Source organism: Podarcis pityusensis (genome assembly GCF_964106645.2).
Source record: "Podarcis pityusensis genome assembly, chromosome: 7".
NCBI lineage: Eukaryota > Metazoa > Chordata > Lepidosauria > Squamata > Lacertidae > Podarcis > Podarcis pityusensis.
The window spans coordinates 87,580,341-87,602,731 of record NC_138031.1 but is presented as its reverse complement, the minus strand read 5'-3'; the positions used below and the strand labels follow the sequence as shown (position 1 = coordinate 87,602,731).

The following is a 22,391-nucleotide window of genomic DNA, read 5'->3' as shown; positions in this document are numbered from 1 at the left end:
TGCTAGAAAGAAAGAGAAAGAAAGAGAAAGAAAGAGAAAGAAAGAGAAAGAAAGAGAAAGAAAGAAAATTTAAAAATATATAAAAATAATGCACCATAATGTAGCCTCCATGTTTTAGAGCCACCAGTGACTTCTGAAATGGGTTTTGAGATCTAGTCATCTACAAACTCCAGCAGGAATTCTTCACTGAAGCTGGTTCTTTCCTTGTTCTAGATGTGGAACTGACATGGTAACGAAACACTTTCTAGGGATATATTTACTTCTCCTTTGGCAGAAACCCTGTTCCCCTTTTTAGGACAGCTATTTATAGGAGTAAATGTATCTGGAAGAGGTTCTTGGTGCAGACTCTCCTGTTGCTAGGTCTGGCTTAGAGTAGATGAAGGCATCCTAGGAGACTCAAAGATCCTCCCCTGTCAAGTCTCCTAACTATGGGGGGGGGGGGCGGAGAGCAGGGTGTCTCTTCAGTGAGAATATAGTTGTGTGTGATCAAGTGGAGGATTTCTGGCTTATACAGTGATTTAACAATGTCCCAAGCACATGGACAAAGAATTTAGAAAGGTGCCCGTGTGACTCCATGATCGATGGTACAGCACAGACTGGCAACCTTGTCAAGTCAAGAGTTTACTTACTTGGGCTAAGTAAAGTCCTTCAGATTTATGGGGTTATGAAGATTATGCTTCCCAGTATTCTAGAGGTTGCATATACTTTATGAAAGCCTATAGTATACCATGTGGTTGTATTTTAGACCCCTTAGTATCATTCTTATATTAAGCAGGTATTACAGCTGCTTCTGCTAGACTTTATATATTCTGCACAAGTTACACTTTTATTTGCATTATTTGTTTGTTTGTGTCAGCCTGTTCAGTTTTATTATTTAAAGAAGTGATGTGGCACAATCCTTACTTATTGACTCTGGTGGTGTTCACATTACAGTGCTTTATAGAAGTTTCCCCCCAGGTTATATAACCTTTTGTTTTTATCCCTCAGAGGGACCAAGGCAGTTTCCGCGCCAAAACTAATCCTGCAAACCAGACTGGAGTGGTTCCTGAAAATCAGTTGCATCAAAAGTGACTGAAATTGCATGGAAGCCACACTACTGAGCACCATCCCAAAAAAGCGGCATTTGTTTTAATCCTTGGAGTCCAAAGTGAGCTTCTTTAAGATCAGCCTCACAACCATCTCTTTCCAAGTTGGCTTGAGTTGTTCTCTGCTACAAATAAGCATTGATGGTCTCCTGGACCCAACCAGTCAATCCTCTTTAGGCAGGTGTTAAAAACCAAAAAGGGTTAAGGGTCAAAAGGGCAAGTGGCTAGATGCAAACCACCAAGCACCTTGTCCACATTCTCATGCTCAACAATTGAAAATAATTCAACAGAGACAGACATCCATAGACTGAACTGTCCTACTGGTAGCATCTCAGCTGAGGCTAATGCAAGTGATTTTACCCTTAAAGTATTTTGCAGATGATCACAGTGGACCACTACTGCTCTTTTGACTCTCCCTGAGGTCTTAGCTGGAGAAGACTCCAAACCATTTGGAAATGCTCTGCTGGACAGTACTCTGAGGATGCAATGATGAAGTATTTTTTTCCCTTGGATGCCACGGCCACCACAGGATTCCCTGAGGATCTTTAGCCTCTTGGATTCTAGTCATCTCCCTAAATGCTTCATTGCCCCCAGGTCTCTGGTCAACCAGAAGGCAAACAGGATCTGTTTAGCAAATGAAGGTTCCTACGGGCAGTAGTGAAAACCACCTGAGTCATCTCCATATCCCACAGAGTCTCAGGGGCTTTGACAGAAGCACCAGCCACATCAACTGGAAAGTTTCAGGGGATTATCAGGAATCCAAAATGATCCACCAGCTTTCTGGGGTGGGTCATCCTAATTGGTCTACCATCTTGTAGAGGGAATTGTCACAGAAAAGCTGAACATCAGCAGAAAGTGACCAGATCATGATAAAGATATAAAATTCCCAATACATTATTCTGGCCAGCCAAGAGCATCAGGTCCTGTGGATGACTTGCCCCAATGAGGTGGTTGTCATGGTGGTAATGGAAGGCCTGTCAAGGCAGCCTCAGCGTAGATGCTGAGATCCCCCAAGAACTAAAAGCTTGGGAATCCTCAGTATCATGTACTGTGTCCAGTTTTGGGTGCCACAATTTTAGAAGGATATTAACAAGTTGGAACATCTGCAGAGAAGGGCGACCAAGATGGTCAAGAGTCTGGAAACCAAGCCTTAGGAGGAATGGTTGAGGGAGCTGGGTATATTTAGCCTGGTAAAGAGGAGACTAAGAGGAGATATCTTCACATATCTCAAGGGCTGTCACATGGAAGATAGAAGCAGCTTGTTTTCTCCTGCTCCTGAGGAGAGAACTCAAACCAATGGATTCAAGTTACAAGAAAAGAGATTCCAACTGAACATCAAGAAGAACTTTCTGATGGTAGGTGGAACAGACTCCCATGAGAGGTGGTGGACTCTCCTTCCTTGGAGGTTTGTAAGCAGAGGTTGGGTGGCCATCTAGTTGAGATTCCTGCATTGCAGTGGGCTGGACTAGATGACCCTCGGGATCCCTTCCAATTCTATAATTCTAAGATTCTATGCCTAAGGCTGCCTCTGTTAACTTGGGCAGGGAGTCTCTTAGGTGGTGGGAGGTGCGTGGTGCATGAGGAGAATAACCATTCTCTTCCTAGTGTTCAATACTGCATACAAATGCTTAAACCCAGGACTCATCCAATTAGGAAATCTGGAGAGGGGGGTTATTTTTATAGACCACAGTGACACACACACACACACACACACACACACACACACACACAGATGAGGGCATCTGAACTCTCAAGTGATGTGTCAAAACGCAGGTGGACAGAGCTCAGATAGATTGCCACCTCTAAGCTTGTCCGTTCTCTGTGTGTGCTTTACATGCACACACAATGTGTGTTCATATGTGCACATGCATTCATGTGACCAGCTTCCTGCGGGGTCAAAATGTACTCATGTATATTGCGACATATTCCCCCTCCTTCCCTCCCCCACCCCTGCAAAAAGAAGCTTGATGTGGGTCAGCTTGTTTCTCCCGCATTGCCCTCCCACCTGCTACCCCCAGGCTGGCCAGGCTGGCTGTGGAATGCCATTCATGCCTTCCTGCTCGACTGGACAGGACAGCTGAGACGCCCACACAGTGTGCGCTTGGTGTGTGCGCGAGTGTGACAGGCAGCCTTTGAGCATATGCCACAGGTGATCTAGAGGGACCCAGGAGAAGGGGGACGTGCTTTCCGCTCTTCCCTCGGCAGCGCTCTCTCCTTTCCAAAAGTAGTGAGGAATGAGTGGGTGGTGAGTGGCACACACACATTGCGCTTGGCTAACAGCTTCCCTCACCCCAGGAGGTGAGGAGAGATCTGGAGAGGAGCCCAGCACATTGCGGCGTCCCTGATGTGACCTATCACTGTGCTGTTGGGCGGATTCCACCACCGCCTGACAGCACGGCGCTTGGCATGTGGGGAGTCTTGGGCAGTTGCTATGGCGCCTTCTCTCTCCCTCCCCCCCCATCCCCAGCACGTCTCCCCCCCCTTCCATTCAGCTCTGCTGAAACATTTCAGGCTGCAACATCTGTGCTTCTCCAGTTTTGTCTCTCTCCCGGAACAGGCCCCGCCGTAAGAGCTGCCTAATTGTGCCACAGTTTAGTGAAGAGGAAAATGTCAGAGAATGGCTGGGCTGAGAGCGTGCCTTCACCCCCAAATTCAAAGCAAGGCCTGCTGGAATAGGAGGAGCCGTTGTGTCTGCCTCTCCCTCTCCGCACACCCCACATGGCCACAGCACTCTTAAAATATTAACTATGCTCCAATCCTGCAGGGGGCTGAGTGCCTCCTGAAAGGAAGGAAGGCCTTCGAGGGGCTGGGAATCTGCCCTTTGGGGATAGAATCTCAGTGGGGAGTTCAGCATTTTATGTTCGCTAATTATGCTGTGGTTTTCTGCAGGGAGAATCTTGTCCCTCATAAATCAGCTGCAGTTTCTAGTACTGTGAAGCATGAAGGAAGGGGGAGTTTTATTTTTTGTCTTTATACTGCATTGGCCGGAAGAATGAAATCATCACTTTTCAAGGATGCTGGTGGGACTGGGGACAAAAAGGGGGCTCAGGCAATGAAGGTCAGCGCATGTCTGAAGAAGTCTGCGGGAGGATATGCATCTTGTTTTATTCTGGGTTGTCTTTTGATGGCTGTTTTTGGCAGTCTCAAAATGTGACGGGCCGACGGACAGGCCCAGCAGCTTTTTCAGCTGGCAAGATTGTCTTCGCTGTCCCTTGTTGAAACTGATTCATTTGTCCCCTTGAATAGCTTGAAATGTGTGAGTCCTTAATAAAGTGTTTCAGGTTAACTTTTAAGCTCTCCTTTTTAGTTCACTTCTCTCAGTCATAGAATCATAGCACTGTACAGTTGGAAGGGTCATCCAGTCCGACCCCCTGCAATGCAGCCGCAGGACAGACAAATGGGTTACAAAAATAGCACCCAGGTCCCATAGAATTGTGCAACTTTCTCTCCCGGGAGGCAGAGGGGAAGGTCTGCCCATGGAGGCCTCCTTGTTGCAGTTGCAGAAACCTCTGCCTTCCTCTGCTGTCAAGAGTTCTGAAGACAATGGTAGCAGGAGGGGAAAGGGGGGGGGGTGTAGATCAGGGAGGCTTCAGATCTGCTGGATCCAAAAGCCCTTCTGTTCTCTGACACCTACCCAGAGCAGGGGCCCTGGTGTACTCGCTTTCTGTCCTATTGGGAGCAATGGGAGGGACTTATTTTTAAAAAAGGAAGTTGAGGCAGGGTTGGGAGTGGACACACACGCTGCCTCCATTTTCTGCCCTGCCAGCAATGCATGGGCCTGCCAGGACTCAGGATTTGGAGATTCCTGCACCTCGGGTGCTCTTTCCTCTGCTCGTTTTGGACTGCTCTGCCTAGGATTGATATTGTTATGGGTTTCTGGGGTACCAGAGTTTGTGGGTAAAGGTAAAGGTAAAGGTCCAGTTGTGACCGACTCTGAGGTTGCGGCGCTCATCTCATTTTATTGGCCGAGGGAGCCGGCGTACAGCTTCCAGGTCATGTGGCCAGCATGACTAAGCCGCTTCTGGTGAACCAGAGCAGCGCACGGAAATGCCGTTTACCTTCCCGCCAGAGCGGTACCTATTTATCTACTTGCACTTTGACATGCTTTCAAACTGCTAGGTTGGCAGGAGCAGGGATCGAGCAACGGGAGCTCACCCCGTCGTGGGGATTCGAACCGCCGACCTTCTGATTGGCAAGTTCTAAGTTCTGTGGTTCAACCCACAGTGCCACCTGCGTTTGTGGGTGGCAGACCTTTTAACCCCTGGACCCAGCAAATGTAAAACTGTAAGCCTGTCTGGCTTCCTGCAGAGGTGGGCTGCCAGCAGAAAACAAAGACAAGGTGATGACTCATCAAGAAAACCACCAAGGAGGCCTGGGGCCCTACTCTGAGCTCTGAATTAGCTAGAAAGACCAACCAGAGTATGGAGGGAGAAGTGTCAGGATTGCAGTTGGTGATGACGTAAGCTGAAGGAAAAAATAGCTGTGTTTTCAAGCAGTTTTCAAGCTGGTGGAAGGGGAGTCACAACACAATGTGGGTTGGAAGTTTGAAAACAATGTGGTCACGTTGGGAGTAACAGGACCCTCAGAGTGTAACGCCAGAAGCCTCTCCATCACAGCCTCTGGTTGTATACAGGTGTAAATAAACCATATATCATAAAGACACCACCATCTCCGCTGTGCCTCATTTTCAAAGGAAACACAAATCTTGGGTCAGCGCCTGGAACCCCTGGAATCTCTTGCTGCTGTGGAGATTGGGGGGCTGTGTAAGAGTATTCATGGGAGGCAAGGCGTTGATTGCTTTAGGCTCCGTTAAGATTAGCCATTAAACTTTCATGTCGAGAGGCTGCGTGCTGTTAAATGCCAAGCAGGAGATGACCACGACCTTCATGCCTCTCTGGGTGGGAGGGCAGGGCGACTGTGGAGGCTGGGAGAGCTGCGCTTTGGTCTGGTGCAACAAGACAGTGCTTATGTTTTTATATAAACATCCAGAATGAAACCCTTTCAGCTTAATGCGTGTGAGGGGTTACAATACCCAGACCTGAGAGGGTGAGAGACGGGGGCAAAGGAAACAGATTTCATCCCGTTCTGTTAACAGCAGCCTGGCAGATCCTCCCTGATTCAAAGTGAACACCAGTCCAGGGGAGAGGAGCAAGTGGGGAGGATCCCAGAGCAGGCCGCTGCCTCTGAAGGCAGACAAGGCACTGCAATATATTTTGCATCCTTCCCCCTCACGAAACAAGTTCACTGTCTCCATCAGTGGCCATTCTGCCTGGTTTGTGAAGAATTTGCGATTTGCTTGTTTTCCTCTTCCCTTCCCAATCCATTTCCTTTTTGCATTGTGCCTACTTGATTGTGAGCCTGTGGGTGAACACTCTTTTTCGTTCACATGCATCTCCCAAAAAACATTGAGTATATTACAACTGGTGCTGTTATGATTACTCAATACAACAAACTAGCAATTTGGTGTTCATTTATTTCTTCTGAACATTTATATTCCACACTATCCTCCATAGAACTGTTGAACCTGAAATCCAGAATCAGGGACGCCAACCTACATAAAATAGTGGGGGTGGGGAGAAGGTAAGCCCTGCCCCACATAACTGATCACATGACATGGCACGCACACACCATTTGAATAGCAATGCATAGCTCAATATGGAGGCCAAATGGCCGAAATATTGGGAAATTTTGGAACAGGAAGGAGACAAATTGAAATTGCAGAGCTTTGAGAAACTAAAAAACAAAGTGCGAGACTGGCTCCATTACTATCAGATAATGGAGGCATATAATTTGGATAAGAAAATTGGCTTCCAGGTGGAGAAATCAAAATTGGAAACAGAACTGTTAGAACCCACTACTAAGACTTTGTCAAGAATGTATAACTTGTTGCTGAAATGGAATACTCAGGATGAAACTGTGAAATCTGCTATGATTAAATGGGCACAAGATTTAGGACATAATATCATGTTTGCTGACTGGGAACAGTTGTGGACCACAGGCATGAAATTTACGGCATGTAATGCCCTAAGAGAGAATATTATGAAAATGATATACAGGTGGTACATAACCCCAGTCAGGCTTGCAAAAATCTATCATTTGCCCGATAATAAATGTTGGAAATGTAAGGAAACTGAAGGTACATTCTTTCACCTTTGGTGGACATGCCCAAAGATTAAGGCTTTCTGGGAAATGATATATAATGAATTGAAAAAGGTATTTAAATATACCTTCTTGAAGAAACCAGAGGCCTTCCTCCTGGGCATAGTCGGCCAATTGGTGTTAAAGAGGGACAGAACTTTCTTTATGTATGCCACAACAGCAACAAGAATTCTTATTGCAAAGTATTGGAAGACACAAGATCTACCCACCTTGGAAGAATGGCAGATGAAGCTGATGGACTATATGGAACTGGCGGAAATGACCGGCAGAATCCGAGACCAGGGAGAAGAGTCGGTGGAAGAAGATTGGAAGAAATTCAAAGATTATCTACAGAAATATTGTAAAATTAACGAATGTTAGAATGACGTTCGATAAAAACTAAGTGGTTCTTAGCTGAAATGTTACAAGGGAAGATGAAAAAAGGGTTTATTATGTAATATGTAAAAATCTAAAAGTACAATATTTTTATGATTAATGATTAGGATATTTAAAAGAGGGGAGGGAACTGCTGAACAAAATATGTGAACTGGAATACAAAAAAGGGAGGCGCGAGGAGGTCGGGGAAACAAGTAAATGAAAGATAAGACATAGAAAGACTAATCTGTTTGTTTAACTGCTTTTATTTTGTATTTTGTATTTTTTCATTTCTATATCTTTTTTTTTAATCTGCTTTCCTTTTTCTTTTTTCGCTCATTTTTGTAATATGTTGAAATTTTAATAAATATCTTTTAAAAGAAAAGAAAAAAAATGAATAGCAATGCATATCAGCATTGCATATTTATTGGTGGAGCTGAAGGGACCTTGGCCCCTAGGAGTTGGCTCCTATGTCCAGAATTATGCCCCCAACATCATTCCAGAGACGCTGGATTGGGCCTGCAGCTGTGGGAGGTGTGCTTTTTGTTTTAAAGGCCTTTCCTTTGCATGCTTGAAATTGCCCTCCCAGATGCTTTGCTAACCAACAAATACCCATATTGTGCCTGGCCTTGAGTAAATGAGGTTTCTAAAAGGCATTGTGTAACAAATGGCATATTTTCCATCTTGATCCTGGGAAGGAGGACGTCGCATGTGAGAAAAAACCAACTTTCTTCTTTCGTCTGTTTTTGTTACAAGCTTCTGTCTCCTTTATCTTTCCCCTCCTTTAATTCTTCTTCCTCCTTGTTTCCCCTTCATTGTGCCAGGGCCCTCCATGGACAGACTTCTGAAAAACAAACTGGGCAGAGACAGCAGGTATGAAGAAACAGCGCAGCCCGGTTATTCAGAACAATGGCAAAAGGCTAAATAACAGGGGCCACAATCTAGTCCTCTTTCTAATATTTATTTATCACAGGTATGTATGTATTGGCATAGATCTAGGGTACCAGAGTATGCTAGTGAATGGCGGAACTTAATAAACGGTAAAATTTAGATAATATTTGGGATATGAAGGGAAAACACAAGCTGCAGAACTGTGCTAGACAAGAAATTACTGGCTTAGCTTATGCAGACCAGTCTGGTCAGGCTAGCTAAGTCAGAGCCATTGAGGAGGGTAAATGTTGTCCCTATTTTCAAAAAGGGGAAGAGAGAGGACCCAGTCAGTCTGACATCAATACCAGGGAAGATTCTGGAGCAGATCATTAAGCAAACAGTCTGTGAGCACCTAGAAAGGAATGCTGTGATCACCAATAGTCAGCATGGATTTCTGAAAAATAAGTCATGTCAGACTAACCTGATCTCGTTTTTTGACAGAATTACAAGCCTGGTAGATGAAGGGAACGCAGTGGATGTAGCCTACCTTGATTTCAGCAAGGCATTTGACAAGGTGCCTCATGATATTCTTGTAAAGAAGCTGGTAAAATGCGGTCTTGACTATGCTACCACTCAGTGGATTTGTAACTGGCTGACTGACCGAACCCAAAGGGTGCTCATCAATGGTTCCTCTTCATCCTGGAGAAGAGTGACTAGTGGGGTGCCACAGGGTTCTGTCTTGGGCCCGGTCTTATTCAACATCTTTATCAATGACTTGGATGATGGACTCAAGGGCATCCTGATCAAATTTGCAGATGACACCAAATTGGGAGGGGTGGCTAACACCCCAGAGGACAGGATCACACTTCAAAACGACCTTGACAGATTAGAGAACTGGGCCAAAACAAACAAGATGAATTTTAACAGGGAGAAATGTAAAGTATTGCACTTGGGCAAAAAAAATGAGAGGCACAAATACAAGATGGGGGACACCTGGCTTGAGAGCAGTACATGTGAAAAGGATCTAGGAGTCTTGGTTGACCACAAACTTGACATGAGCCAACAGTGTGACGCGGCAGCTAAAAAAGCCAATGCAATTCTGGGCTGCATCAATAGGAGTATAGCATCTAGATCAAGGGAAGTAATAGTGCCACTGTATTCTGCTCTGGTCAGACCTCACCTGGAGTACTGTGTCCAGTTCTGGGCACCACAGTTCAAGAAGGACACTGACAAACTGGAACGTGTCCAGAGGAGGGCAACCAAAATGGTCAAAGGCCTGGAAACGATGCCTTATGAGGAACGGCTAAGGGAGTTGGGCATGTTTAGCCTGGAGAAGAGGAGGTTAAGGGGTGATATGATAGCCATGTTCAAATATATAAAAGGATGTCACATAGAGGAGGGAGAAAGGTTGTTTTCTGCTGCTCCAGAGAAGCGGACACGGAGCAATGGATCCAAACTACAAGAAAGAAGATTCCACCTAAACATTAGGAAGAACTTCCTGACAGTAAGAGCTGTTCGACAGTGGAATTTGCTGCCAAGGAGTGGGATGGAGTCTCCTTCTTTGGAGGTCTTTAAGCAGAGGCTTGACAACCATATGTCAGGAGTGCTCTGATGGTGTTTCCTGCTTGGCAGGGGGTTGGACTCGATGGCCCTTGTGGTCTCTTCCAACTCTATGATTCTATGATTCTATGAGAAACAAGGAAGAGCCAAGCCCTGGGCCATTGAGGGCCGGATTTGGGTTTGATGAGGCCCTAAGCTGCGGGAGGTAATGGGGCCCTTTATATGTCCAGCTGCCATTTGTCAACAACAAATTGTCGCTGTTTTGTGTGTGGAATATATGCTATGGTAATTTATGGACCTAATAGGCATCTAAAGGCATTTGCCACTGTTGCCGTATGTAGGTTTTATTTTATTTGTTTGTTATCTTATATTTTGGAAATGTACATCCAGTGTTTTTTTCCCCTTTAAATTTTTTTGGCCCCCCCCCCCCCGGAGAGTGGGGCCCTCAGCTATAGCTTGTTTATCTTATACGTAAATCTGGCACTGGCCGTTGGCAATGCCTATCCTTCCCTGCTGCTTTGAGGAGTGGACAGAGACAGGAGATTTGGGAAGCTGCCAAATGTGTCCTTTTTGAAATCTAAAGTTGTTCTGGGAGCAAGAAGGAGGAAGGAGGCAGAACTCCATGCGGTGCTGGCTGGAGGAGGCTGTACTGAGAGACTGGGAGCCATGACTCCCTGCTGCTTTGGACTCAGGTCCTGCAGCTATGAGGAGAAGGGCAACAAGAGAGGCTCTCGGGGTAATCATGTTCTGCACCCCCTCCATCAAAGACTCCAGGTGTAAATATGTGCAAAATAAACCGTGTTTCTCAACAACACTAGCCTCTGCTGGGCCTCAATTTTCCCAATGGAAACAGCCCTGAGTGAGTGCCTGGAACCCCCTGGAATCTTGCTACCACTCGGCAGAGATTGAAGGTGGTGCCCAACCTTCATGGCAGTATTTAGGCATTATAATCTTATTTATTTATTTGTGATGGGTGGACAGCTTTTCTGCTGAAATGCTGTAGCTCAGTGGTACTTTTGCTTGCAAAGGTTCCCAGGTTCAATTCCCAGGTGGGGCTGGGAATGGCCCTTGTCTGAATCTCTGGAGAGCTGTTGTCAGTCATGAGCAAGATGGAAGAAGGGTCTTGAGGGTTAGAACTTTGTGTTCCTGGAGAACCTCCCAAAGCGGTTTCCATAAAAGTGCACTTCTTCTCCAGCAATATGGATTGTTTATTGTGCTGAATAGTAGCTATAAAAACAGCTGCCTCTTTTACCCTGCGCTGTTACTCAGGGTCAGAGAGGCATCTGAGGCCCTGGAAGGCAGAATAACTTCAGGAACTGTGACTTGTCCCTCCTTCTCCTCCTTTCTTTCCAACTTTAAGAATAGTTGAGTCTCCAATCTGTAAAGGCCATAAAAACCTGAAATGTCCCTTTCTGATTCTGTAGGGTAGTTTCCCTTTAAAGAAGTCTCTGGTTTCAAATTTGTGAGTTGTGGTTCCTTTTTTACAGTCTACACATAATGTTTACATTTATTTAGTTTGTCCTTAACTTGTGGATGAAGTGCTGCATCAAAAGGTCTTTACTCCAGAGTGTTTGGGACAGGTATAGTCTTGTAAAGGCTTTATGTCCTCTTAACAGGTCAAAGCAACTCATGTAAAGTGTTCATGGTGCCAAGTGCCAATTAATAAACTATAGGTTCTCTTTTTTTAACATGGTCCTTCTGTTCACCAGGCTTTTAGGTCTTGGATGGTACAAGGAAATTGTCATAAACATTATGCCATTACTCTGGAGGTATTTCTGTAAGTTAACTGAAACACACAGCAAATGCTATTCTAGGCTACACCAAGAGTAGTAATAGTACTGCTCTTGGAGTCCCGTGTCCAATTCTGGGCACCACAATTTAAGAAGGATTCAAGTTACAAGAAAGGAGATTCCAACTAAACATCAGGAATAACTTTCTGATGGTAAGAGCTGTTCAACAGTGGAACAGACTCCTATGAGAGGTGGTGGAGGTTTTTGGGCAGAGGTTGGATAACCATCTGTCATGGATGATCTAGGTGAGATTCCTGCATTGCAGGGGGTTGGACTAGATGGCTCTTGGGCTCCCTTCCAAGTCTACAATTCTTTGATTCTATGTTCCAATTTTTGCAACAAATGTCACTTCAGGTCATTTTAATTTTATTTAAAATATTTTAAAGGTTAGGGTTAGGCACATATTTCACAGCCAAAGAACAAAGATCACAGATTTTTCAAAAATGTATGCATCCCCCAAATTACCAAACTATGCTTGGGTGCTCCTCTTCCTCCCCCCCCCCCCCCGCAGCACCCTCATACTCCCCCAAAAATTTGCTCTGGAAATTGAGAGCTTCTCTGGGGCACATGGGAGTGGGGACCAGGGGGGTGGCAGTGGCAGAAATCTGAAGGGGGAAGGAGAGAAAGAGCAAGTCTCATTACACCCATTGATATGATTTTGCCCTCTGTGACTTGTCTATGACATATGGTTTGTGATTACCTCAGCTTGTCTCCATCTGGCCACCACAGTCTTGTCAAAGTAGCTGTTTAGTTAGAATCATTCCCAAATAAAAAAAAATCAAATATTTTATTTATTTACTAAACATATATACCACCCTTCATCTGTGGATCACAAAGTAGTTTACAGTATAAAAACACAAAAAAATACATAACATAATGATAAACAAAACAAGAGCCAACACCACCCTGTAAGTTTGTTAAAACAACAAAATTATAATTATTCACTTACTACGTAGAAGTCCTGCAAAGCATGTTGACTATCTGTCAGTTTTCCAGTTTCTTCGTCTTGGAAGGCCTTCTTTTAACTAAATGGGCCTTCACTACTTGGTCTTTCCTTCTGGGTGCTGCTCATCCTGAAACTGAAACCATCCCTTGCGTGTCTGGGTAATGATAACTTCTCCCTCATCATTAGATTTCACTTCATCCTCTAGTCTAGATGGGGTACAGGCAAGCGAGATAAGCAATCAGCAGTCACATTTGTGGCTCCAGGAAGACAGACAGTTTCAAAATCAAAGTCCATCAGCTTCACAGTTCATTTAGCAATTTTTGGGGTGGTCTTATTAGAACCTCTTGCGGTAAAGAGAACTGACAGACCTTTATGGTCAGATCTGAGAATAAATTTTATATCCTATAAGTAATTGCTTATCTACATTTACCTTTCCTCTGCACTTTCCAGGTATGTTCTGTACTTTAAAGGTCCAAGTGCTTTTTTTTTTTTTTGTCCCAGAGCTTTCCCTGTGAAAAACTGCTCATTAAAGCAGAATCAGAGCTAACAGCAGTCTGCAAAAAAACGAATTGCCATTTGTTTCAGCCGTGAACCGCCCTGAGATCTCAGATGAAGGGAGGTATGAAGGGCAGTATACAAATTTAATTAGTAGTAGTGGTGATGGTGGTAGTAGTAGTAGTAGTAGTAAGCCTGAAAAGAGTGGGGCAAAAGGTTAGTGTGGATAAGCCCCACGTCCTGAAATGTCTCCCACCTCAGTCACATCGGACTCGGGGCCCATACACACTTCTGTTTCTGCCATGATTTCAACTCATGGGTCCAAGAGGGGTTTTTATTTGTCCTGCCGCTTTCCCCAGGAAAACCTGCTGTTTACTGCTGAATCGGAACAAACATTAATTGGGTTTTCTGCGGGTTGACGTTTGTTCTGATTCAGCAGCAAAGAGCGGGTTTTCTCAGGGAAAGTGGCAGGACAAACCCCCCCCCCCACCTCTTGGACCTGTGACTTGAAATCTGTGGGTGGGCCCTCAGTCAGTGTTTGGGAGCAGCAGTGGAATGCTAAATTTTTGTGAAATGTTTTAGAATTTCCCACTCAATTTTTACACCCTTCTCACAGAGATAGCACAAAGGGGGCTGTTTGTGCAGCATGTTGCCTTACAGACTTTGAGCAGTGTTTGGAAAATCCAAGGAAAGACCAACAGTTGTCTTCATGGTCTGGCTCTGGAGCTTCATGACTCCTTTTTACTACACAGATTTTTACTAACCCTCTCTGAGTGCACCGTAGGAGCACCAGTGAATTGTTTGAATTGATATTTCTTATTGAGTAGCAGTCCACATTGCTGAATTTTTTGGGGGACATGTTTCAGGATAATGCCATCTTCAGATTAATTCTTGCCGTATGCTAGGATACTGTCATGGAGGTATGTAATAGAATCATAGAATCATAGAGTTGGCAGAGACCACAAGGGCCATCGAGTCCAACCCCCTGCCAAGCAGGAAACACCATCAGAGCACTCCTGACATATGGTTGTCAAGCCTCTGCTTAAAGACCTCCAAAGAAGGAGACTCCACCACACTCCTTGGCAGCAAATTCCACTGTCGAACAGCTCTTACTGTCAGGAAGTTCTTCCTAATGTTTAGGTGGAATCTTCTTTCTTGTAGTTTGGATCCATTGCTCCGTGTCCGCTTCTCTGGAGCAGCAGAAAACAACCTTTCTCCCTCCTCTATGTGACATCCTTTTATATATTTGAACATGGCTATCATATCACCCCTTAACCTCCTCTTCTCCAGGCTAAACATGCCCAGTTCCCTTAGCCGTTCCTCACAAGGCATCGTTTCCAGGCCTTTGACCATTTTGGTTGCCCTCCTCTGGACACGTTCCAGTTTGTCAGTGTCCTTCTTGAACTGTGGTGCCCAGAACTGGACACAGTACTCCAGGTGAGGTCTGACCAGAGCAGAATACAGTGGCACTATTACTTCCCTTGATCTAGATGCTATACTCCTATTGATGCAGCCCAGAATTGCATTGGCTTTTTTAGCTGCCGCGTCACACTGTTGGCTCATGTCAAGTTTGTGGTCAACCAAGACTCCTAGATCCTTTTCACATGTACTGCTCTCAAGCCAGGTGTCACCCATCTTGTATTTGTGCCTCTCATTTTTTTTGCCCAAGTGCAATACTTTACATTTCTCCCTGTTAAAATTCATCTTGTTTGTTTTGGCCCAGTTCTCTAATCTGTCAAGGTCGTTTTGAAGTGTGATCCTGTCCTCTGGGGTGTTAGCCACCCCTCCCAGTTTGGTGTTCTGGACTCACAATAAAAATTATAATGATGGGAGACTAACAATACCCTCTGAGATGTATGTTTGAAGGATGTAGAGAAGGAGAAGTAGCAGCAAATCTCACAGAGTGCAGATGATGAGGAATCATGGTGTTTGGTGAGCTGGAATCTACTAGCATCCACAACGCATTGTCACTTAACTCACAATCAGCAATGAGAAAAGAATGGATTTCAGTAATATTGAGGACACCGGCAGAGTTGTTCAACACCATGGAAATTCTGATACATTATGAACGGGGGGCTTACATGATTTAGCAAAATGTTCTTTTAAAATTGTATTTCTTGCATGTTGTAGATTTTGCCAGGACACATGTAAACATCTGTGTTTAGGAGTTCCACACCAGTAATACTGATCAGCCAGTTTGCGATTACAAAGGGGCAGAAATTTTCTTGCTAATAGTCTAATGCTGTACTAAATATCTGGAGATAACAATCTAGCAAATAACTATTTAGAACAGCGAAGAGCACTTTTCACCTCCCGAGCAATTTCAGTTGTTTTTTCAAGACTCAGACCCTTTTCCATGAGGAACTTCTCATGGATTTTGGGATTATTTGTCTTAATTGCAATTTGATCCTCTGTCATCTCATCTGCACAAAGAAGTATACAAGTTCCACTCAAGTCATGCAGCTGAGCTCTACATTGGTCAAAAGACTCCTGGGGTATGATTATATGAGAATTTAATTTACGATGTTCTGATACATCACTCAACATGGAATTAAAATCTTCATCCAGGACCCATATGACTGCATTGTTGCGGGCTGCGTCTTGCAGCCTTCAGGGCCAAAGCAATGTGTAAGCAGAGCCTTCTCTGTTCTGGAGAGAAGACATTAATTGCTATCGCTAGTACATAATTACTGAAAGAGAAATACGACTTCCATTGTTCCCATGGGAGCCTGGGATCACCAGCAGTGAGCAGGAAGAAAATGGGGATAAAATCTGTGACATGGTTGAAAATAGCACAAGACAGGCACTCATACTGCAGTCGTGGTTCCTAGATGAACAATAGAAACTGTGTCCACACACAAGCATTATTTTGCAAGCAGGATGTTCAGTTTGATTTTTTGCATTCGCAATTTGCTTGCAAACACGCCCCCCCCCCCATTTCTCATTCACCATTGACCTTGCTGCTCCATCACTTACTGTCCACTTTAGTGGGTGAAGCCTGTTGGAAAAGAGTCCTGATTTGTTCCTCCCTTCAGTTCCTCCTCCACTCCCTTTTTACATTCTGGGCTCATATGCAGGTATTTCTGTACATTGTCTTTTTGAAGAAGAAAAAAGTCCCTAGAAATATGCAAGATCACAAAAGTAAATGCTTCACAATGGACAAACAAGTGGGTGGGAGGGTACTTCCCAGTTTTTAAAAAACCTTGCTGACAGTTTTGCACAAGACTTAAATTTGCCTGAATCTAAACAACTGTGCGCAAGTTATCCCAATGTCCCCCGAAGCCTCATTGCTGCCTCTTGAGACCTCTTTACCTTGTGATGTGTAACCACTCCAATCATTCTTCAGTGCGGATTATTTTATTTGCGGCCATAATTATATGCCCTCATGAAAATCCATATGCATTTAAGAGGGAGTGTCTCCTAATATACATATTTTTGCAAAGCAGTTTCCCCAAATAGAATGCATTTTAATGTTTGTTCATTTTTACTAATATCTTGTTACAGATTTGCAGATGGCAAGGATCCCCCAAAATTCCTGGGTGCCAGGTTCTACTCATAATTTCTGAAACTGGAAATGTGGGGTCAAGCCAAGTGCCTCAGGAGCTAGGCTTACAGTCTGCCATCCAAGAACAAAGACACGTGATAGCGGAGTCAAAAGGTGAGACATTCAGGTTAAAGGTGTACAGGTCGGAGCCAAACATTACAAGTTAAGGGCCTTTGCAGATGACTTAGTACTTACTTTACAAGAGCCAGACACTAGTACAAAAAGGGTGTTGGAGCTAATTCAAGAATTTGGTCAGGTGGCCGGATTTAAATTGAATAAACAAAAGACTAAAGTTTTGGAAAAAAATTTAACAGTCATGGAGAGGGAGAAGTTCCAGAATGAAACAGGTCTGACAGTGGTAAAGAAGGTGAAATACCTAGGGGTTTATTTGACATCTAAGAATTTGAACTTGTATAAAGACAATTATGAAAAATGTTGGTCGGAAATTAAAAAAGATTTAGAAATATGGTCAAATTTGAAATTGTCAATGTTAGGCCGAATTGCAGTTATTAAGATGAATGTATTGCCCAGAATGCTATTTTTGTTCCAAACATTACAAATTCTTGACAAGATAGACTGTTTCAAGAGGTGGCAGAAGGATATTTCGAAATTCGTCTGGCAGGGCAAAAAGCCCAGAATAAAATTTAAAATACTGACGGATGCAAAAGAAAGAGGGGGGTTTGCCCTGCCGGACTTAAAACTGTATTATGAAGCAGCAGCGTTTTGCTGGCTGAAAGAATGGATGCTCCTCGAGAATACAGATATCTTGGACTTAGAAGGTTTTAATAATACATTTGGTTGGCATGCATATTTATGGTATGATAAAATTAAGGTGCATAAGGCCTTCAAAAATCATATTGTCAGAAAAGCATTATATAATGTTTGGATAAGATATAAAGATTTGTTGGAAAGTAAAACCCCTAGATGGTTGTCACCTTTGGAGGCTACGGCGTTGAAAAAGCTTAATATGGAAGCCGAATGGCTAAAGTATTGGGAAATTTTGGAACAAGATGGAGATAAGTTGAAGTTACAGAGTTATGAGAAATTGAAACCCAAAGTTCGAGATTGGCTCCATTATTATCAAATAATGGAGGTGCATAAACAAGACAGGAAAATTGGCTTCCAGGTGGAGAAATCAAAATTAGAAACTGAACTGTTAGAACCCAATACTAAGAATTTGTCAAGAATGTATAATCTGCTGCTGAAATGGAATACACAAGATGAAACAGTTAAATCAGCTATGATTAAGTGGGCACAGGACATTGGTCATAACATTATGTTTGCTGACTGGGAATGGTTGTGGAACACCGGTATAAAATTTACGGCATGTAATGCCTTAAAGGAAAATATTATGAAAATGATCTATAGGTGGTACATGACCCCAGTCAAGCTAGCAAAAATTTATCATTTGCCTGATAATAAGTGTTGGAAGTGTAAAGAAACTGAAGGTATTTTCTATCACCTTTGGTGGACGTGCCCGAAGATTAAGGCTTTCTGGGAAATGATATATAATGAAATGAAAAAGGTACTTAAATGTACTTTCCCGAAGAAACCAGAAGCCTTTCTCTTGGGCATTGTCGGCCAATTGGTGTTAAAGAAAGATAGAACCTTTTTTATGTATGCTACGACAGCAGCAAGAATACTCATCGCAAAGTATTGGAAGACAGAAGAACTACCCACCTTGGAAGAGTGGCAGATGAAGGTAATGGACTATATGACATTGGCTGAGATGACTGGCAGAATCCGTGAGCAGGGGAAAGAGACGGCGGAAGAAGATTGGAAGAAATTTAAAATTTATCTTAAGAACTATTATAAAATTGATGAATGTTAAAATGTCGAGGTTTGGAGAAAGAAAAGGAGATTACAGCGACATAAGATTAAGATGAAGAAAAAAATAAGAAAAAATATATTTGATAAAATTATTTAGAATTTGCTGAAATAATTTTGGAAATTGGGATGTAGGAAGGGGAGGTCTGGGGGAGTCCGAGAAGTGAGGGATATGAAAAAAAAGGTTATGAAATTATACGTGTTTGTATGTCTTTTTATTTGTTTGTATTGTTTAAAACTTTTCTGTAAAATCAATAAAAAAATTTTTAAAAAACAAAACAAAAGGTGAGACATTCAGCATTAGACAAGAAAGGGTTGCAGGGGGCATGGTGTCACCACAGGAAAAGGTTCTGGAAGTGGAAGGGGAGGAGTTGTTTTCTGCAAAGGCTGCTGGGAAGAAGAAGGTGAAAGAAAGCAGAGCTCCTTGCGACCCTCAATGGAGAAGGCTGCACTCAGAAACCAGGGGTCACGACTGGCTGCTGCTTTGGACCCAAGCTTGCTGAAGCTATGAGAGGAGACCCTCTTAGGGTGTAATGTTCTGCATCCTTCCACTGAAGGCTTAGCTGTAAATATGCATAAAATAAACCATATTTCTTCCATATGCCTTGATTTTCCAATGGAAACACAACTTTGGGTGAACACTGGAACCCCCTGGAATCTTTCTACCTCTTGGCAGAGATTGTGGGTGGCGTATAACAATCTGCGTTTTTGTCCACACCCTGCCCTAGTATATGCATTTGGGGACATGTTACTTGGCTGCAGACCTGCATTGCAAAATCTGAAGAAATGAGGATTTTGAAAGATGGCCGAGTTTCTGTTTGCTTGTTGTGTCAAAAAGTGCAAATAGGGTAGGTTCATCTCTAAAGACAAACTGAATTGAACTGCTCCTCCAGCCCTACTTTGGAGTAATGGGGCTTACTTCTGAGTAGGCACAACTGAGACTGCAGTCTTGGACTTATTGGCCCTGGAACAGGAGGCAGCCAAGGCAAAGCAAGAGTAGTCATGCTTCACATGTGTGAAGCAGAAAGGAGGTCCCATCTGTCCTGAACATTTAAAGCAGCCATTGCTTCCCCCAAAGAATCATGGGAAGTGTAACTTGTGAAGGGTGCTGAGAGTTACAGACCAGGCCTGGCCCACCCATGAGGTGGGGTGAAGCAGCCACCTTGGGCAGTGGACGTCCCCAAGGCAGAGTGCCCCATGGGCGCTCTGCTGCCTCCACCTCTGATTTCTGGTGAGATCTTGCTGAAAATCAGTGCTGAAGCAGGTGTGGTGGGTGACACATTGTAGAGAGGAGGGCAGGGCAGCAGGAGACCCCATTTTCCTCACAGAAGTACAATTCCCAGAGTTTCCTGTGAAGAAGAATGGATTGTTAAAGCACTCTGGCAGACTCTCTTCCTCCATTCTCCCAAACGATGTGGTATGTGTTTATTTAGAGTATTAATATCCTACCCTTCAGGATGACTTGCAATAAAATGGTTGACATAGTACAGTTAAATTGCTGTCTATTGTGTTTGGGTGGCAACATATACAGCATTTCTACCTATCTCCATTCTGCAATGATAGAGAAAGAAGTCAAATTGTTTTCCCAGACCAGTTGAGAAAGTTATGTACAAGCCCATCACAGAGTTCTACATACTGTGGCAAAGGAGAGTGATTTCTAGACAAAGGGTGGTCAGAAGGTAAACTGTAATCCACTGGTGGATCAGTGACCAGTTTTTGGTGGATCACTGAATGCCTGCTGGTTCCTGGGATTCTTCTTGCAAAGAATAACCAAAAGTGCATTCTCAGGATCACAGAAATTAGACTCATTAAGTGTTACAAGATCCTGAGCACACACTTTTGCTTTATAATTTTAAAAGGGATCACAGGGCTTCTAGATTTTTGAAAATGGAAGTTAGCATTTCCTGATGCCGTTTCAGGGGTAAAAAACAAGCTTAAATGCCAGTCCAGCAGTTGGATGTAGATGCTAGCAGCCTTGTCCCCTGAAGTGGAAGATGGGCTGTTCACATAAGCATCTTGAGCTGATTTTCAGGAATATGTTAGCAGTGATAATTGATTGCTACACATTCCACAACATTTTCAGGGCAAATGGTATTTCTTGTTACTGGAATGTAGTGACACTTGCTTTTGATAATATCGGCCCTCCACTGTGCTGGTCCCTGAGAACAACTTTTAAATCCTACAGACATCCCATCTGTGCCATTGGGGTCTATTACACCAGGCACCTTGCTTTGAATAGTTTATTATGAGCACAAGAGTGCTAGCAGAAGCTTCCTTTGGTCAAATCTCCCAAGTTATCTTGAACATTGTATATGAAAGTCATCTGAGAAACTGTTTCCTTTCTTATCCATCTTCACACACTTCTTTCCCCACCCCCACACTGTGTTTCAGCAGGAAGAAAGCCAAAAACAGAAAAGCAGAAACCAATCCATAAATTGCAACAGGCCATCAAGGATTCTGGAACAATAGCCCAGTCTCCCTCCCACGGGTCTCCCCATATACTTGACACTAGTTTGCAAAACCAATTAAATCCCCAGTGCCACTGATGTGAGACGTGCCCAGTGAAGCAGAAAGGATGGGGATAAAGGCTGACAAGGAAGGAGAAGAGGGGCATGTTGCTAATTGTGCCCCACCCCCTACAATTATGCCTCTTTGCGAGAGCAGTCCTGATCAGAACCATGGGATGCATGTGGCTTTGATGTGTGTGTATTTGTTGTGGTGAAACAGCATTGGGAGATGTTTGGGGAAATAGTCACTTGCATTTGGAGTGGAGCTATGGGATGAAGATGAACAGTTGCTTGGGACAGTGCAAGTTGGTGTGTGCGCACGGATATGACTGTATGCAACTAGCCAGCTGAGATCAGATAGTATAAGAAGGTTGGTATCCAACACTCACTGAGGAGGTTGATTTCTCTCTTTTTCCATCATCATATGTCCATGAGTCCATGACTCATTTCTGAGAATCCAATAGCTTGTCTGTTTAGGACATGCAAGCCTAGGTTTTGGTGGTCCTGTTGCCACCTCCCAGTTGTCCAGTGGATCCAAGGCTGGGAAACAAAGAGCTAAACTGATGATAGGAAGCAAGAGATCAAGCAAGGATTGCGCCCTAAACTGGTCACAGGTCACTCTATAGAGAAACTGGAAAGGGAAGAGGTAGTGAGCAAGCAAGCAATGAATTGGGGGGAGCAATGGGAGAGCCGTGTGAATAGAGAAACAATGGCAGACAATCACCACAAGATCTGTAGGGTCTAAGAAGTCTAGTGAAGGAAGTGCACTAAGTCCTATAGTTTATTTCGACCTCTCTCTTCTCCACTCCATCCATGTACAGTTTGCGGTATAAATATTCTTCATAGCTGCTTCTTCTGTTACCTTTGCTTTACCATATCAGCCTTAGCATGACAAGACCATTCCGAGTGCAGGAAGCAAGGTATTGTTCTGCCTCAAATTGTATTGTATTGAAAAACCAAATGCTTTCGCCCGACAATAGTCCATGTGTATATTGATAGATGTTCTGATTTCTGGATTATTGGGTAAAGTATATTCTTCACAGTTTTATCATCTCCATAGCATGGAGGTGGCATTGGGATGGTTCTGGCCATTCAGCCTATTTCACAAAACTTTTTTTTTAAAAAAAAGAATAAAAGGCTAGAGAGCAATACTGTGGTTTGATCCTGCAATGGAGTGCAAGCAATCAGAGTGATAGCAATAATGTCAGCCTACATGTGACTCCTTAGAAGTAGGTCTCATTATTTTCAATGAAG

The 22,391-nt window shown here is 43.7% G+C and overlaps 1 long non-coding RNA gene across 2 annotated transcripts; it reads left to right on the top strand.

Moving 5' to 3' along the window:
- Positions 1-1,506: 1,506 nt before the first annotated feature.
- LOC308482267 lies at positions 1,507-19,229 on the top strand. Of its 2 annotated transcripts, XR_013989169.1 has the most exons (4): positions 1,507-2,440; positions 8,423-8,571; positions 16,764-16,930; positions 18,929-19,229. It is a non-coding gene; the product is annotated as an uncharacterized lncRNA (long non-coding RNA). The 2 variants fall into 2 exon arrangements; XR_013989170.1 differs by lacking the exon at positions 1,507-2,440 and having other exon boundaries at positions 8,345-8,571.
- Positions 19,230-22,391: the final 3,162 nt, after the last annotated feature.